General features: G+C 51.1%; 1 protein-coding gene across 1 annotated transcript in view; it reads right to left on the reverse strand.

Annotated features, from left to right (window-relative positions):
• PRELID3A (PRELI domain containing 3A) overlaps positions 1 to 13,384 on the reverse strand; it is a 111,286-nt gene extending 97,902 nt beyond the window's left edge. Inside the window, exon 1 of the mRNA XM_073676706.1 lies at positions 13,247 to 13,384. The gene's annotated coding sequence lies outside the window, so the exon portion shown is untranslated. The remainder of the gene's footprint in view (positions 1 to 13,246) is intronic.
• Between the last annotated feature and the right edge of the window lie 677 nt (positions 13,385 to 14,061).

The following is a 14,061-nucleotide window of genomic DNA, read 5'->3' on the forward strand; positions in this document are numbered from 1 at the left end:
AGAGCAGGCTAGGCTGAGTAGGGGGGACAGGGCTCTGTTCACACGGAACAGACAGGAAGGGAAAGGCAGAGCCAGACACCCACAGGGTACTAGCAGAGAAGTAGCGAGTGGACCACAAACTCACAAACGGGAGTACAGAGACAACAAGCAGGAGTTAGGTACGAGTTCAGACTCTGCAGAAAAAGGAAGGGAACGGACATAGAGGCAAAACAGGTCAAGGATAGGAGAGAGTTCAGACTGGAACTGAGTGTACGGAGGAGACCGACACTGCAGCGGAATACAGGAGCGGGTCTGGGAATACAGCCCCCAGAGAGGCAGGACGAACAGGCAAGGAGCGTGTTCAGACAGGACAGACAAGATACAGGAACGGGTCTAGGTAATCGGCCCCTAGAAGGCAGGAGGAACAGGCTAGGAGCGTGTTCAGACAGGCCTGGAAATACAGCCTCCAGGATAGGCAGACAAGAGAACACAGAACGGGACCTGGCACCTTCAGAGTGCAAGCACACACTGAATGAAACACTATGCTCAGGCAGGGATTGATTGGAGCAGCTGGGTTATATACCAGGTGACAGACAGCAATAGGCTGAGGACGCACAAGGGGTGTGACCCACAGCAGGTACAAAAAGCAGGAAGTGATCGGGCGCCGCCCTTAAGCAGCAGAAACAGACACAAACAGACAGCATGGAGGGAAGCCAGAGAGACATTCTGGACTGGAGATCAAGTGCGCGCTCTTGCACAGTGGGAGATGGACCACCATGCAAGGACGCCGCCAGGTATGTTACACCGGCCCTCCAATGGTCTGAGGGACCGTGAACTGGCCCCCTGTTTAAAAAGTTTGAGGACCCCTGCTCCAGAGACTGAGGTAACATTTCTGATGTGAGTTACTAATATTGTGGTAAATATTTATACTTTGCTTTGATTATTATTTTAGACAATTAAATCTACATATATATTTGATAATTTAGTATTTTAGCTTTATAAGTGTTATTCATAAAAGCAATAACACAGCATTGTATGTTATATACAGTTGTCTTTCCGTTACACTTTCCTCTGTTTTTTTTTAAGTATAGTTAATTGGACAGAGCTAGTTTAGTTCAAGGACATCTGCATCAGTTTCCATAATTTACAACGTTGATTTAGATTTAGAGATAATTTATCTCAATCCAAATGAGCTCTTCTTGAAAGGGCTACCACGACACTAAAGTGGTGTAACTTTTCATGAATAGGCCAAGTGCCCCCATGCTCCATTTATGTTCCACCCACTTTGGCAGTCGGCCAAGACTGGCGGGAAAACACCAAAAGTAGCAAAATTGCTGAGTTGCGTCAAGTTGCGCAAAAATTGTGGCTTTTCAAAGTCTTTTGTGGCAGTTTTCTTGATTTAAACATTTTTATGTATCGGCCCCAAAGAGTATAAGGGGTGAAATTTGCTATGTATGGATATTCTAATCTTTTCTCTTGAGAATTGCAGCAAAAATTGATCTTTAACCTCTCTGAATGTTAACTGGACCTCTCTGTGACCCGACTGCACAGATCTTTCCATAAATCACTGAAAATAATTCTGCAGTGAGTAGCCCTTTGTGTTACAAAAGTTTCAGTGCTTTCTGGTGGTCCAAGACGGGTACGTAGTGGTCCTACAAGACCATTCTTATCAAACCTTTGCCATTGTTTGGATTTTGTGTGTATGATTGAACTTATAGAGTTATAAGATAATTTATTGTGTATTATGTGTTTCAAATTGATTTTAGATATATATAACTAACAATTGTTGAATGAAATTGGATGAGTAACTGAGTATAAAGGGACAAATAAATAAGTCCTTGATTGATATAAGAGATCCCATTAGGCGTGAGTTGAAACAGATGGAGTGATTGAGATATGGGATTCTACGTGAAGAGAGAAAAAAAAAAGATTGCTGTGGAGTAGATCCCTGAATGAGCACGCATGAATGAATCGTCACTTGTCATTCTGGGAAAGGTGCACAGAAGTGGTGCCCTGGGTGCCCAGGCTGAGCCCTACAGGAGTTTCATGTGGAATTTTTGGAGTTTCTGTGTTATAATAAGGCTATGTGCCCACGATGCAGAAATGCTGCATATTTTTTACGCTTCTCCCTGGCAGAAAAAACGCGTGCGTTTTTTACATGCGTTTTTCCTGCCAGGTAGAAGCGTTTGTAAAGCGTCTTTGCATGCATTTCTGCATGCGGGTTATCAAGCGCTTTTCCAAGCGATTTTAGCATCACAACTATATAAATCCATGCAACCGGCATGGATTTATAGTAGTGTGACCAAGTTAGTTAAAAAAAAAAAAAAAAAGAATGGTAAAAAATAAAGTTTATACTCACCTTCCATTGTCCTCCCGGTGTTTTGTCTGCTGCATCCGGTGTCTTGCATTGCTCGCGGTGGTGTGAAGGACCTGTGGTGACGTCATTGAGCCATGTGATGGGTCACATGACTCAGTGACGTCATGGCAGGTCCTTCACAACAGCGTGAGCATTGCAAGACACCGGACGGAGCAGACAAAACACCGGGAGGACATCGGAAGGTGAGTATAAACTTTATTTTTTATTTTAAATTCTTTTTGTTACAGTTTCTATGGTACCCAGGTCTGGATGAGAGTCTCCTCTCCTCCAGACTTGGGTACCATCCGCACATAGAAACGCATAATATCCATGTGTACAAATGTACTGACACGGATATTATGCGTTTCAATGCAAGTCAATGGCGGCGATTACGCTGCGTGTCCGCAAAATTAATGGACATGCTGCGGATTTTTGAGCGCAGCACAAACGCTGCGGAAAAATCCGCAGCATGGGCATTGACATTGCGGCTTGTCATTGGGGACCATGGGGGGCGGATTACCAAGCGTTTCCCAAGCGTTTATGCTGCGGAAATTCCGCAGCATATATGCTTGTAAAACGCTACGTGGGCTCATACCCTAAAGCCCCCGTCTCACATAGCGATATCGCTAGCGATATCGCTGCTGAGTCACGGTTTTGGTGACTCACCAGCGACCTCACCAGCGATGTCGCTGTGTGTGACACTTTGCAACGATCAGGCCCCTGCTGTGAGGTCGCTGATCGTTGCAAAGTGTCCTGGGCCATTTTTTGGTCGTTGGCCTCCCGCTGGCCAGCACACATCGCTGTGTGTGACCAGCGGGACCAACGATCTGGCTGGTAACTATGGTAAACATCGGGTTACTAGGGGCACGCGCGCACTTAGTAACCCGCTGTTTACCATGGATACCACTCTGCTACGGTGCACGGAGGCTCCCGCGCACCGTAGCAGAGTGGTATCCATGGTAAACAGCGGGTTACTAGGGGCACACGCGCACTTAGTAACCCGATGTTTACCATAGTTACCAGCCTGCTCCTGCTTGCAGCAGGCTGGTAACGGGAGCAGGACATCGTGGAACGATTCTTTCCACGATATCGCTGCTCCCCTGATCGCTGGTGAGCCTGCCTGTTTGACAGCTCACCAGCGATGTATTAGCGATGCAGCAACGATCCCTGACAGGTCGTATCGTTGTCGGGATCGCTGCTGCATCGCTTAGTGTGACGGGGCCCTAAGGCTGCGTGCACACGATGCGTTTTTCATGCATTTCCGCTGCAGAATTTCCGCAGCATAACGCATGAAAAACGCATCGTGTGCACGCAGCCTAAGTCTGTTAAGAAACTGCCATAATTGTTGCATTCTTCCTAGTCCTGTGTGAGAAAAATCCTTAGTGCAGTGTTGAAGGGAGGGGCTGGTGCTGCTGCATGCAGGGGTGAAGCTGCTGCTGTAGGTTTGTGCAAGTTTTCTGTGCTGAGAAGTGTGTGGATTTTTAAAGAGACAGTACTGTACAAAAGTTGAAAGTAAAATTGTAAGTTGAAGTTTGATGCTGAAAGTAAATTATTGTGTCTATTTTAGGAAGATTTGGAAGTGATTAATTGGGCATCAGTGTCTGTTTGTACCTGCTTCCAGTTGTGTTGTGTGGTTGCTGTACAGCTGGTTAAGGATCATCTGAGGGGGGTAGCCAACTGCACAGCTGGTCTAGTAGGTGAGAGGCCTATCACACCTGGGCCTTCCTACTTTAGTCAGCCGGATTTTAGTGGGTCAGAGAGCCGCGTGAGCCTTCCCACTGTCCATGGAGCTGGTGTGGTAGGTAAGAGGCCTATCACATCTGGGCCTTCCTATTACAGTCGTTGGGTGAGAGAGAGCTACCAGAGCTTTCACAACGTTACACCCTGTCGGTCTACCGGGTGAGAGAGCTACGAGAGCCTTCCCGCTACACCTTGACAGCTCATTCTGACTTGCTAGAGTCTGGCCTGTGGACAAGGTCTAGGCACACTTAGAGGGCATTTGCAGAAAGGTGAACTGTGTGAAGAATAGTCAGGGCCCCCTATGGGATCCAAAACAGCTATACAGATAGTAAAAGACAGAGAAGGAATGGGAGAAGTGTATTTGCAATTGGGAAGGATTACTGGAAGATAGATAAGAGCAGACTTGAGCTGGCTAGGATTTGGTTAGAAGTATTCAAAGCGTTTCTCAATGAGTGAACATAAATCAGAGAAAATAGACATAGAACTGTGTATGTAATCTATGATACATGAAAATGCAGAGACCCCTGTAGTCTCTGTACTTGATGTAAAACTTGCATCCTTCTTGAAACCCTGCCTTATGCTAGAACTTCAGATATTGTTTATAGAATCCCTGTGGGGTTAATTACTGTGTCCTGTGGGTCCCAAGGCCATGGATGTCCAAGGTGCCTCTGTCCCCATGAGGACCACGAATCATGTGCACTTTCTACCTCCTAGAATAGAAAATAACCTGCTGGTACATGATCCACCATGTAACGTCGGCGTCTCTGCCTCCTGCCGGGCAGAGACGCTGATCCCCTCATCACCGCGGTCTCGGTCCGGTGTCCTCCGGCTCCCCTGCTGCATCTGCCCGGGGTGCGCGCACCACGCGCAGTTCCCCAGGCACTGTACTTAGGGTGCACACGCGCGATCCCTCCCTCTTAAAGGGGCCGTGCGTGGCGTCCCAAAGAGTCCCCGGCCAATGGCCAAAGGACTGCTCCTATATAAGGCACCTCCTCCAAAATGGAGGTGCCTGTGCAAGGTTGTTGTTTGTGTGCTAACACTCTCCTCAGCCCTCAGGTTCTAGTGCCCGCCTGCCTGCCTATCAGCCGTGCCCGCCTGCCTGTCTATCTGCCGTGCCCGCCTGCCTGTATATCTGCCGTGCCCACCTGCTTGTCTACCCACATCACCTGCCTGTCTACCAGCCGTGCTCATCTGCTGTGCCTGTCAGCTTCGGCCATCAGTCCCGTGGGAGTCGCCTGCTCTCACACAAGGTCGGTCCCAGAGTGGCACCTGGTTCACCTTCTCGGTCCCTCCTTGGTTCACGGAGTCGACTAAGCCGCCGTGTGGCCAGGGTCGGTCCGGGTAGGCACTTAGTTACGCCCCTCTGGTCCCTCCTTGTATCACAGCACAGAGGTTCCACCACCCGGATTCGTAACAGTTTGCACAGGCCATGGAATCCGGTGGCTCCCAGGCTCCTTCGCTCTCAGACCTTACCAAGAGGTCTATCGCCAGAGATCCCAACAGGATACTATCCTGTCCTAACTGCGGACAGTCAACTCCCGCTTGGACGCGCTGTCCACCCAGACTGTGTCCGCCTCTAACCAAGCGGCACCCGCTCCGGAGGCACCTCAACCCAGTGGCACTGTGGCATCCAGCTTAGGACCCCGGCTTTCTGCTCCTCCATGTTTCGGTGGTGGCCCTGCCTTATGTCGGGGCTTCATTAATCAGTGCACGTTGCACTTTGAGCTCCTGGCACACCAGTTTGCCTCTGACCGGGCCAAGGTGGTATTCATCATGTCTCATCTCACCGGAGAGGCGTTGGCGTGGCTTAACCCTCTGTGGGAGAGAGGGGATCCTCTGGTGTCCGACCTCCAGGCCATCCTCGCGGCTTTCCGGAAGGTGTTCGATGAGCCCGGACTAAAATCTTCGACTGCCTCCTCTCTTCTCCGACTCCTCCAAGGGAGTCTTTCTGTGGGACAGTATGCCGTGCGTTAGCGCACTCTCGCATCTGAACTTGCCTGGAACAATGAGGCTCTGGTGTCCACCTTTTGGGAGGGCCTTTCCGGACGGATCAAGGATGAGCTAGCCGGTCGTGACATACCTCCTTCTCTGGATGACCTGGTGTCATTACCTACACGGATCGATATCCGTTTTCAGGAGCGTTCTAAGTAGGCGACCCGTGACAGAAGGTCCCTGTACCTTGCACCAACCTTCCAAAGGCCAGTCTCGCAACCAGCATCCCCTCCGGTGTCTTCTCCAGAGTCTATGCAAATAGGTCAAGTTAACATGGTCAAGTCTCGTCAGGAGATCCGCCACACCAAGGGGAGTTGCTTCTACTGTGGCAGTATAGAGTTGTAATCCGCTCCTGTCCAGTGAGACCGAGAAACTCCAGTGTCTAGGACTGCTCGGAGAGGTTGTCCTAGGCAAAAGTTCTTCCTCTCCGCCCTAGACTCTGTCCGTTTCAGTTATCAGTGATGAGACCCACTTCTTCGAGACTTCCTATCTGGATTCCGGAGCCGCTGGGAACCTCAATCAACAGGCCGTTGTGGAGCGATATCCGATTCCTACAATACGTCTGGCTGATCCTTTAGCGGTTTCCTCTGTGGATGGAAAGCTTCTCTCTGAGACCATCTTGTTTGTCACTGAGCCTGTAACTCTTCAGGTGGGAATGTTACATTTGGAGAGGATCCCCTTTTACGTGCTGTCCGGTCTCTTTTATCCCCTCTTGCTTGGCCTGCCTTGGTTACAGAGACATGAGCCCGTCCTGAATTGGAGCTTGGGTGAGGTGCTCCGTTGGGGTCAGGAATGTCATAAGTCCTGTCTGGTTCCAGTTCATCCTGCTCGACCTCCGTCTACTCCAGCTAACCTACCTGGCCTGCTGGCACCCTACTGGTCATATGCGGACGTCTTTGATAAAAAGGAGGCAGAGACACTACCATCTCATAGGCCGTATGATTGCCCCATCGACCTAATACCTGGTGCTTCACCTCCTCGCGGGCTAATCTACCCTTTGTCACTGGCCGAGACCCGTGCTATGTATGAGTACTTAGAAGAGAATCTTGCTAGGGGATTTATCCAGAAATCCACCTCTCCGGCTGGAGCAGGATTCTTCTTCGTCAAAAAGAAAGACGGCTCTCTTCGTCCATGTATCGACTATAGGGGCCTAAACCAGATTTCCATAAAAAATAAGTACCCCCTGCCTCTCATCTCTGAGCTGTTTGACCGCCTAAAAGGCGAGAAGATCTTCACTAAGCTCGATCTTCGTGGGGCGTACAATCTGGTCCGGATTCGCCAGGGAGACGAGTGGAAGACGGCATTCAACACACGGGATGGTCACTACGAGTACTACGTGATGCCCTTTGGTCTCTGTAATGCTCCAGCCGTCTTCCAGGAGTTAGTGAATGACATCTTCAAAGATCTACTGTATTCCTGCGTGGTGGTGTACCTGGACGATATCTTGGTGTTCTCCCCTGATCTGCCCTCTCACCGGAGGGATGTTCGTCAGGTACTGCTGAGGCTCCGGAAGAATCGCCTGTATGCAAAGTATGAGAAATGCCTCTTTGAGCAGACCTCCCTACCATTTTTGGGGTATATGCCTGCCAGGCTGAGAAGCCGTCCCTCTCACCGCCGCGCTCCCTGCCCGGCGTCCTCCAGCGCTCCCTTTCCTGCTTCTGCCGGCACGCGCAGCTTCCCGGACACTGTGCTTAGGGCGCACGCGCGCTCCCTCTTAAAGGGGCCGCGCGCGCCGCCCTAAGGAGTCCCCGGCCAATTGCCGGAGGTCCTCCCATATTTAAAGCACCTCCTCCAATATGTAGGTGCCCGAGCAATAGTTGATGCACAGTGTACTTACCTCTGCTTCAGCCTTCAGGTCCCTCTGCTAGCCTGACTACTAGTCCTGCCCGCCAGCCTGACTATCTGTCCTGCCCGCCAGCCTGACTACTCTCCAGCCCGACAGTCTGTCTTCCGTTCAGTCCGCCAGTCTGTCTATGGGCTTTGCCCGCCTGCTTACCTGGAAGCACCTGCCTGTTACCTGCCGTGCCTACCTGGAGGCCCCTGCTTGCTACCTGTCCGTCACTTGCCGTGTCCACCTGACAGCCTACCTAGAGGCTCCTGCCTGTCACCTGACGTGACCACCTGTCAGCCTACCTGGAGGCTCCTGCCCGTCACTTGCCGTGACCACCTGACAGCCTACCTAGAGACTCCTTCCGTCACTTGCCGTGACCACCTGACAGCCTACCTAGAGGCTCCTGCCTGTCACCTGCCGTGACCACCTGTCAGCCTACCTGGAGGCTCCTTGCCCGTCACTTGCCGTGACCACCTGACAGCCTACCTAGAGGCTCCCGTCTGTTGCCTGCTGTGCCCATCTGCTGTATCGGTCAGTCCCAGCCATCTGACCCGTGGGAGTCACCTGCTCTCTTACAAGGTCGTCCCCAGAGTAGCACCTGGTCCCTCTCCTCTGCTCGGTCCCTCCCTGGTAACGGAGTCGTTAGCCACCGTACGACCTAGGTCGGTCCGAGTTGATACTTAGTTACGCCCCTCTGGGTCCCTCCTTGCACCGCAGCACAGAGGTTCCACCATCCGGATCCGTAACATTCGCTAACTGTTACCGCCTCTTCATTCCTTATTTCTCCTCCCGGACTGCTCCCATCTCTGCTCTCATCCGTAAAGGAGCAAATCCCAGGGAATGGACTTCCGAGGCGGAAAGTGACTTTGTCTCTCTTAAGCAAGCCTTCTCCTCCGCTCCAGTGCTACATCATCCAGATTGCAATAAACAGTTCCTCCTGGAGGTTGATGCCTCTTCCTCCGGGGCCGGAGCAGTGCTCACCCAGAAATCCTCGTCTGGGCGAATGGTGGCCTGCGGCTTCTTCTCCAAACTCTTTTCTTCGTCCGAGCGCAATTACTCCATAGGAGATCGAGAACTGCTGGCCATGAAATTAGCGCTGGAGGAGTGGCGCTACTTGCTTGAGGGGGCTCTGCACTCGGTGGTCATCTACACTGACCATAAAAACCTCGCTTACTTGCAGGCCGCCCAAAGACTAAATCCTAGTCAGGCCAGATGGTCTTTGTTTTTTTGCTCGTTTCAGCTTCACGCTCCATTACTGCCCGGCAGACAAGAATATTAAAGCTGACGCTGTATCCCGCTCTTTTCTGTCTACCGACCAATAGGAGGAGCCTCTACACATCATTGACCCCTTCAGAATAATGACTGTTGCTCCGTTTGACCTGTCTCATCTACCACCAGGTAAGACCTTTGTAGCGGCTCAGGATCGGAAGAGGGTCTTACTCTGGGGTCATTCGTCCAAACTGGCTGGTCATGCCGGCCAGAGGAACACGCTTCTGCTCATTGCCGACATTATTGGTAGCTCAGCCTGCGCAAGGATGTTGCGGATTTTGTCACGGCTTGTTCCTCCTATGCCCGTAACAAGATACTTAGGCACCTCCCAGCTGGTCGTCTTCTTCCTCTCCCCGTGCCTTCTGCTCCTTGGCAACACATTGCTATGGACTTCATCACTGATCTTCTGGCATCTGCCGTTTCTACCGTCATATGGGTGGTCACTGACCGTTTCTCCAAGATGGCTCACTTCATTCCTTTGCCTGGTTTTCCGTCCGCACCTGTGCTGGCTAAGGACTTCATCCGTCACATCTTTCATCTCCACGGCTTACCCCTCCACATTGTCTCAGCCAGAGGAGTTCAGTTCACTTCTCGCTTCTGGAGAGCCACGTGCAAGCTGCTGGATGTCTCTTTGGATTTTTCTTCGGTCTATCATCCTCAGTCTAATGGTCAGGTGGAATGTATTAATGAGATCCTTACCAGTTTTCTTCGGCACTTTGTCAACGCTCACCATAGCGATTGGGTAGAACTTCTGCCTTGGGCCGAGTTTTCTCATAACAACCATGTGAGTGAGTCCTCTGCTAAGTCTCCGTTTTTTGTGGTTTACGGTCGACACCCCAGAATTCCGTTTCCCGTCTCTTCTTCAGTGTACAATCCTGCCGTGGAGTCTCTCGTCAGTGACTTTTCGGTGATTTGGGAAGACACTAGATCTGCGCTTCTTCAGTCCTTCGATCTGATGAAGAAGCATGCTGATAGAGACGTCTGGATCCGCCTCTATTTTGTCCGGGAGACAAGGTCTGGCTTTCCTCCAAATATGTCCGTCTCAAGATACCATCATACCAGTTGGGCCTGCGGTTCATCGGTCTTTTCGAGATTCTGAACCAAATAAATCCTGTGGCGTACAAGCTGAAACTCCCTGCCTCCTTACGGGTTCCCAATTCCTTTCATGTGTCTCTCCTCAAGCCTGTTGTCCTCAATCCTTTCTCTAACGATCCAGGTACCACTCCAGCTCCAGTCTCCGCTGAGGACGTCTTTGAGGTAGAGAATATTTTGGCCATCACGAGGGTAAGAGGAAAGATTTTCTTTCTTGTGGATTGGAAGGGGATTGGTCCTGAGGAGTGGTCTTGGGAGCCCAGGGAAAACATGCATGCTCCTCGTCTTCTAGAAAAATTTCTTGCGGGAGTAAAGAAGAGGGGGCGTAAAAGGGGGGGGTACTGTAGCGTCGGCGTCTCTGCCTCCTGACGGGCAGAGACGCCGATCCCCTCACTGCCGCGGTCCCGGTCCAGTGTCCTCCGGCTCCCCTGCTGCGTCTGCCCAGGATGCGCGCACCACGCGCAGTTCCCCGGGCACTGTACTTAGGGTGCGCGCGCGTGCGCTCCCTCCCTTTTAAAGGGGCCGCGCGTGCCGTCCTAAAGAGTCCCGGCCAGTGGCCGGAGGACTGCTCCTATATAAGGCACCTCCTCCAGAATGGAGGTGCCTGTGCAAGGTTGTTGTTTGTGTGCTAACACTCTCCTCAGCCCTCAGGTTCCAGTGCCTGCCTGTCTATCAGCCATGCCCGCCTGCCTGTCTATCAGCCGTGCCCGCCTGCCTGTCTATCTGCCGTGCCCGCCTGCCTGTCTATCTGCCGTGCCCACCTGCTTGTCTACTCACATCACCTGCCTGTCTACCAGCCATGCTCATCTGCTGGGCCTGTCGGCTTCGGCCATCAGTCCCATGGGAGTCGCCTGCTCTCACACAAGGTCGGTCCCAGAGTGGCACCTGGTTCACCTTCCCGGTCCCTCCTTGGTTCATGGAGTCGACTAAGCCGCCGTGTGGCCAGAGTCGGTCCGAGTAGGCACTTAGTTCCGCCCCTCTGGTCCCTCCTTGTATCACAGCACAGAGGTTCCACCACCCAGATCCGTAACACACCACAAGTAGAGCCAATAGCATAATACATTGGCCCTGGTCCCCCAGTGAGCTCATCACTCTTGTTACCCAGCTCCTGGCCCCCCTAACATTTAGAATGTGTCTCCATGGTGTTGAGGAGGCATATCGGGCCACATGTCTAGTCTCAGTCATTTTACAGTGACCCCTTATTATTGCTGCAGTGTTTCATGAACAGCCCTAGACCTATAGTCCTGACCGTAGAATGCACTAGTCGCCCGGAGTGGCGCAATATGCAATGGGTGGATCTAAAGGAAATAGCCTGGAGGCTGAAGTAGAAAGCATGTCAAAGAAAGAGTTAATTAGGACCTGTGCAGCAAGAAAGGGAAGAGGGAGGGGGAGATATTTCACTGGGAGGGATAGACTGTTACATTCATGATAGACACTGGAGCAGCCTGTACAGTATTAATGCAAGAACAAAAATCAGAAGATATACTGTCCCCCAAATATGTAACTTGTGAAGGGGTAGAGGGACGAGCTATTAAATTACAAATGACCTCAGCCCCTCCAACTGAATTTGCATGATTCAATTTCAATTGTGACCAAGGTTTTAGTTTCTCTGATGAATCTTTTAATTTGTAAGGGACAGAAGTGTTGCAGAAAATTGGAGCCTGCATAGAATTCGCTCCAAATGGCCCCAAGATAACGACCCCCTTATATGAAGGCATCCTGTGTAGTCTCTTGTCCCTGACACTTCCGACAGCCCTGGACAGCACACGCTCTGAATCCCATTCCCTATATACTTGGTTTGAGAACATACCCAGCCACCTGTGGGCATGTAGCAAATGTGATGTGGGAGAACTGCCCATTCTCGGTGACAGTAAAACTTAAACCAGGTGTCCATTCCCCTGTATAAAGTAGCACTCTATAAGTGCTGTCCAGAATGCTGTGATACATGACAACATCCGGTAGCTCCAGAGAGTAGGTCTTATTGTCCCTATAATCTCCCCGTTTATTACATCTCCATATAGCTATCAAACGCTGTAATGTTCTAAATCCAGGTACACAATTACCAATGGATTTAGAAAAGGGAGGAGAATATCAGGATGGGATAGAGGGAGGGACTGTGAGCCAAAACCTGCCCCTGTAAACTAGCAGATGAGAAAGCTCAGTGTGACATTGACACATGAACATGACTGTCAGGCACTGATGGATGCAGACACATAGGGCTTGTTAGATATCACTGATGTACCCTTACTAACCCCTCTGCTCAGTATTTTGTAGATGGTCCCATAGCTTGGGACACTTATCAAGGATGGTTCATCACCGGGTATGCAGTAGTCCACAATGGTAAGGCAGTAATACATGAACCACTCTCCTCCAGCTGCTCTATGCCAGAGGCTGAGCTGAAGGCGCTCGCTGCAGAATGCAATCTGGGAAAAGGTAAAGAGATTTATGTATTTTCAGACTTGAGATATGTTTTAAAGGGTCGCACATGACTTTGGCGCCATTTGGCGGAGCTGTAATTTCCTGACCTCTGCTGGCAAGCCTATGAGGCGATAGAGCATCTACTCCCAGCACTCACCCTTCCCCGAAGGACAGCTATCGGCACACACAGAACAAACTCCCCTTGCTGTAGGGATTGAATTGGCCGACCAGGTGGCTAAGGAAGCAGCATGACTACCTCTGACTGGAATACTGGCCATAGCAGACACGGCCCCGCTAGGGGACTCAGTGACCGAAAGTGCGGGAAGCCCCTTTTCACAGAGGAGACTGTCACCGCACCGGCCCCAGTGGACGTTCCCGAATGAGGCTACAAAGTATGTCTCGTTTGTGCGAAACATAACCCCAGTAGACCTATTCGAATCCCACCAAAATGCACACCAAATCGAAATTATCAGTTTCAGAGACCTCAGGTGGGCTACATACAGCTACCTAAAGTGGGTACTTATCAGTACATCCTGGTATGCATTGATCTTGTTCCTTGTATAACATACCTGGCGGCGTACTTGCATAGTGCACCATCTCCCTCTATGCAAGATCGCAATCTTAGCCTTCAGTCCAGTTTGTAAGCCGTGCTCCTGTTCATACTGTGTGCATGCTCTGGTCTGACTGCTTAGGGCAGCGGCCCGGTTACTTCCTGCTTCTTATAGCTGCTGTGGGCGCACCCCTATTGCGTCTCCAGCCTATTGCTGTCAGTCTCTGGATATTTAAACCCCCTCCACCCAGTAGGAGGGGCCTGAGCAACACCTTCACTCAGTTTGTCTTTTCATTCTGTATTGCCAGTTCCTGTCCTGTTACCTCTGTCTTCTAGTCTGTTTCCGCCACTCTGGGGACTGTATTCCCAGACTGGCTCCTGTATCTCTTTCAGTAGCAGTTCCTGTCTGAACTGTACCCTAGCCTGTTGTTCCGCCAACCTGGGGGCTGTATTCCCTGGCCTGTCTGAACACTCTCCTAGCCTGTTTGTCCGCCTCTTTGGGGGCCGTATACCCAGACTCGCTCCTGTATCTTGTTGCAGTGTCAGTTCCTGTCTAAACTGTATCCTAGCCTGTTACCTGTTTTGTCTCTATGTCCGTACCCTCCCTTTCTCCTGCATTGTCTGAACTTGCACCTAACTCCTACTCGTTGTCTCTGTACTTCTGTTGTGAGTTTAGAGTCCACTCGCTACTTCATTGCAAGTACCTTGTGTGTATCTGGTTCTGCTTGTCCCTTCCAGTCTGTTCAGTGTGAACAGAGCCCTGTCCTCTCTGCTCTGCCTTGCTCACCGCTCCAGCGGTTCCTTCCTGCTCTGCCTTGCTCACCGCTCCAGCGG

The sequence above is a fragment of the Phyllobates terribilis genome, unplaced genomic scaffold (assembly GCF_046119375.1).
Source record: "Phyllobates terribilis strain yellow unplaced genomic scaffold, ASM4611937v1 Scaffold_4__5_contigs__length_816908805, whole genome shotgun sequence".
Taxonomy (NCBI): domain Eukaryota; kingdom Metazoa; phylum Chordata; class Amphibia; order Anura; family Dendrobatidae; genus Phyllobates; species Phyllobates terribilis.